Here is a 5,038-nt window from a genome sequence, read left to right on the forward strand (position 1 = left end):
GGGCTATGCTTCCCGAATTGATTTGACTCGCTTGGGGTCTAAGTTTCTTGGGCTCAACGGGCTAAATGAGCTCAACTTAACTCCAACTCACCTTTGATCGGATTTGATTTTGACTGAAATACGTTTGACTTTGACTTACAGCTCAGCATAACTCTTGACTCCACTAGCACATGGGGAGATCGATAATATCCATCATATCAAATGTATTTAGCAAATTAGTGTATATATATTATATATAGTGTATACCATAATTACCTCTTTTCTTACAAGGCCTTAGGGTAGACAGTAGAGGAGCATTTGGAATGAGCATTATCATCTTTTATAATAAAGATATACCTGGTTACCTTCTTCACTGAGTAGATTGTCTTTACCTCGTATTAAATTTTGCATAAGAGGTTTTAAATCAAATATTCAATTAAAGTAAGGTTATATTCTCTGCGTATATATTTGGCTTCTATTCTAATTTTCCAAAGCATTAATAGTGATGTTGAAAAATAAAAATATTTAAGAAAATATATAAACAATTTCGTAAATACATCGTGAAGCAAAAGTACACAAATACTATTAACAAAAACTACAAATTTGTAACTTTTCAAAGGGTACTTAGTATTACAAAGAACACTTTCTTTATGGTCATTTTGGCAAACTTAATATCTAAAATTGTCACGCCCCGAGAGGCCGTCCGAAAAATTTCGATAACATCTCCCCAGTAACTATGACAATTCCCCTAATACATACATGCATACACAACTACAGGCGGCTGAAAATAAGACTACACGTCCAACACACATCACAACACACACAACATATGCAATTATAAGGCCTACACGGCCACTTAACACTATCACATGCACCATAACCAGAATATGCAAAGTCCGTAAAGCAAAATCATCGAAAATCCGAACGTAACGAATACCCACAATGCAATCCAACATAACTGCAGTCATAACAAGTCCAAACCATGACTACATGTCCACGAAATATAAAATATAACCAGAGACAACAACAAACCAAATACAAACTAACAGGAAAACCTTCCGAGGTGAGATAGCAGTAGCCGACCGAATCTCCAAGTTCCAAGTATCTATCTGTTACTTGGGGAGAAAACAAAGTAACCCCAGGGTCTGGATAATGAGCATTAGATGCTCAGTGGGTACAGAAAATAGTGCATGTAGAGATATCAGAAAGGATAACAAGGACACAATAACCAGAATAATCATGTATAGAAGAAATAAGATATACATGGTAGCAAGTATCAACAAGATATCAAGTATCAAGTAATCAACATGGTATATCAACTGAGAAGATACGAAAAGATCAAATTGTGCAACAGGTATAGATATCTGGTACATGTAAGCATGTATGTAATGTCAAACAAGTGCAACAAGCATAGCAAATAAGTGCAACAATCTACAAGCATATGAATAAAGTAAACTATGTAATAACCTACCAACAAATGCATATAATATGCATCAACCATCGCAATCAAAAATAACAAGTCAAGTCACTGTCTGCACTCGTCGTCCCCAGCCACTCCTCTCGGAAATGAACATGAGGCGCACAACAGGACATACTGCGCAAACTCTAACAACTGACCACTAAAAATAAGTGAGGAGTGGTAGTGTAGCAGGAGGGCAATGTAGCCAGTCCTGGTCGCACCCAACTGTAGTGCAACTTCTTACCCATGTGACACCACAACAAGGCGTCGGGTAAGAGCTAACAACATACAACACCTACAACTACTATGGATGCATGATGATCATCCCAACATATAATAGCTAATTAATTAGCATGCTCAATAAGAATCAGCAGGGATCAACATAGGTCAATGATATCATGGTTAAAATTATTCTAACCAGGAATAGATCAGATGGAGATCATACAACAGGTAACAAGTAACGAATCAGATGAGTACCAACTGGATAAATTCTACTGAAACAAATGTATCAACATGATATCAAATAGATCATTATAAGATCGAACAACAGGTATCAAGCAGTGATCATCAATGGTATCAACTAAATACTATCTATAAAGTATGTATATTAACAGAATAGATAGAAAAGCAACAATACATGCACAGAAAAGGAATTCATGTATTGACCAAGTATAGGGTACCCACCTGATCAGATGATCGTAGACAACTAGAACCCCCAGAAATACAAGACCGCAAATAAGTCAAGGTCCTGCAAAAGGATAAACAATATCCTTAATTACAATCATTAAACTAATAGAATCATACCAAATTAACCAATCCACCTAATCCAACTAAATCCAACCGTTAATCAGGGTCAAACCTAACCAATCAACCAACCCTCCAACAAAGGTATCATTTATAAGCTCTAGCATGGATAAAGTCCAACATCAAAAATTCTTAACTAATTAATAGCAACTGCCATCAACAGATCCATGCTAATCTACCCAACAAGTTACAATCCATAAATTTAATCAATTCCTCCCTACCGAACCTTCCAAATCCAAGCTACCAACATCAACTCTATTACTAATCAAGAACAACCAATTTAGAATTAACAAAAGCTTACCTCAATGGAGCCCTAGAACCTCTTCCTCTCTTCTTCCTTTTCACCGCCGAAACCTCACTGTTCTGTTCACAGAAAACAGGACAGCTCCATCATACCGACACACAACAACGCATAAGGATCCAACCCTTTCAAAAATCCCACCAACTCAATAAGGACTTACCAGATTTGAAGCCCTAGCCTTCCTTGCCCTAAAATCCAACCTTTTTCCTTCTTCTCCTTGCGGCAGAACCAACACCGATTTTGATCGGTTCAGCCCCCCTCAACTGTGGAAATGGAAACAAGCCAAATCTAAGGAATCCGAGCTCATGAACCCTAGATTAAAAACTCAAACCGAAAATCCAACTCAATTTCAACCTACCGGCAGTTCTCCTCTTCGATTTGCCGCCGCCGCTCGTCCTTCGCGATTTGGGCGCCACCGTTTGGTTGAACCAACTACCGGCGCTGCTCAACTCGCCCTCCACTCGCCGGCGCTCCCAGTTGCCTTGCAGACCGCCGACACTCCACGCTAGCGTCGCTGCCGCCGCGATCAACGAAGGAGGAGAAGCAAAGAGGTGCGATCGGGAAAACGGGTAGGGCACTGTAGCTTCTTAATAGGTTTTTTGTTAACGGGTCGGGTCATATCCATTAAACTAATACCCTATAACCCTTAATCAATAACCCTTTAATCAATTAGATAAGTTAGGGTTTGATCAATCCAACCAATCAACCCATGATTAATTTAATTAACTCCATCTTCCATAAAACCCCCTAAATTAAGGTTAATTATATTTTTATGATTTACCCCTTTAGGTTCCGGTATTTTACAAAGATTATTCGAATAATAAAGGTTGGTAGTATACAAAAGTTTTAGCTCACATACAAGTTAGGTTCATGAACGTGAATATATGAATATCAACTGGAGTATGCATGAATAAAAATTCGTATGGAACCATTACCTTAAAAAAGTTAATTAAAAAAATCAAAATTATTTTTCAAGATTTATCTACAAATTAAGATGAATTAATTAATCAATAAATTAATTTAATTAATTAGTGAATTAATTGATGATTAATTAAATATTAATATGCGATAGCATTAATTAAATTAATTGATCAATAATTTAATTGATAATATGCACAACCATATTAATTGAATGGATATATGGTTTATATTGAGTAAAAGACACCCTTATAACTTTTTACCTCTTGGAAAAAGTCTTTCACCCTTTGAAAATAACCTTTTATCCTTATAAAAGCAACTCTACTCTTTTTTTCTCAAATAACTCAATTCAATTCAAGTTGTGAAATCTCCTCTTGAACTCTCTTCTCGCTTAAAAGTTGTAAGTCTTCAAAATTGCGCCAGGACTCGAAATTTATAGTGCTCCTATTTCAAGCATAAGTCGTTATATCTTAAAAGACGATAAACTGTAAATACTTGAGCAGGGTAATATCGTTTTAATGAATGAAGGTCTTGTCTTTACCTCGACCTTAACAAGCTTACCTGAAAGGGGTATGTTGATATCCGAATGGATAACTAGATGAATGACAAAATTAAGTCAGTAACAATGATACAAAAAAGGATACCTCTATTACCCAATGAGTGTCTCGATAATTGAAAAGGTATGTGGAGAATATAAATGGAACCAGTTGGCCCACGTTGCCATACCGAGGTTCTATCGGTTTGAGCCGTCAACTCATTGATGAGCTGATTGATCAGACTCAAGCTATTGGATCAACATTGACAATAATCTATCCAACAATAATCTTAAGATGATATTGACAAGTATGATGACAATGGCCCCACTCCTACTAGAGAGAAACAAGAGATACAAGAGATATTCTCTGTAATCATTTGCAAATAATGATAGTAAAAGACATTCTATTATTTGAAGAAAGTAAACCTCATAAGGTTACTATCTAAAGATGCGTGCATCTAAAGGTGAACCTTATGTGAAGGGAGAATTATTCACAAGGAAAAATAAAATTTTCCTATGCACGAACCATGCCTTAAAAGGTTTGAATGACAAAACTATAACATGGGTATAATGTAATGGTCAAGGCTTTGTGAGGGTCATTAGGTTAAAATCACAAAGTACGTCACTGGCCACTTAGCTAAAGGCCAAATTAAACTTGAGCTAACTTAAGATAAATGAGACCTATATGGAAGTCAAAATGGATCAGTTAGAAATATTGCATCATACATGTTGCAATTGACCAAGAAATTAAGTCTAATTCTTGTTATGTTGAAGCAAAAAATGATTATTACTTACATCGCTTCAATTGTAACCAATGGACACGTCCTTGGCGTTAAGTTGAAAGGGCAATCGTATAAATCTAATCTCTTATGCTCAGTTGGTCAGCACTCCAATCAAATTAAACGACTGTAGCTTGGGCTCGACAAGATCAAAAAATCAAGAGATATATATTATTTGAGTTGAGTGTCTCTCAAAGAATAAATGCAATCCTAATCAACACTCCGATTAGATGACCGTAGTTTTGGCTTGGCGAGATCGAAAG

At 36.3% G+C, this 5,038-nt stretch overlaps 1 long non-coding RNA gene across 2 annotated transcripts; it reads right to left on the reverse strand.

The window, feature by feature from the left end:
• Positions 1-604: 604 nt before the first annotated feature.
• LOC141831141 (uncharacterized) lies at positions 605-3,075 on the reverse strand. Of its 2 annotated transcripts, none has more exons than XR_012602013.1 (5): positions 2,902-3,075; positions 2,704-2,806; positions 2,544-2,605; positions 2,123-2,186; positions 605-1,088 (listed from the first exon to the last, which is right to left on the reverse strand). It is a non-coding gene; the product is annotated as an uncharacterized LOC141831141 (long non-coding RNA). The 2 variants fall into 2 exon arrangements; XR_012602012.1 differs by having other exon boundaries at positions 605-1,124.
• Between the last annotated feature and the right edge of the window lie 1,963 nt (positions 3,076-5,038).

Source organism: Curcuma longa, chromosome 6, assembly GCF_044706935.1.
Source record: "Curcuma longa cultivar G26 ecotype Majalengka, Jawa Barat chromosome 6, ITB_CL_G26_1.1, whole genome shotgun sequence".
NCBI lineage: Eukaryota > Viridiplantae > Streptophyta > Magnoliopsida > Zingiberales > Zingiberaceae > Curcuma > Curcuma longa.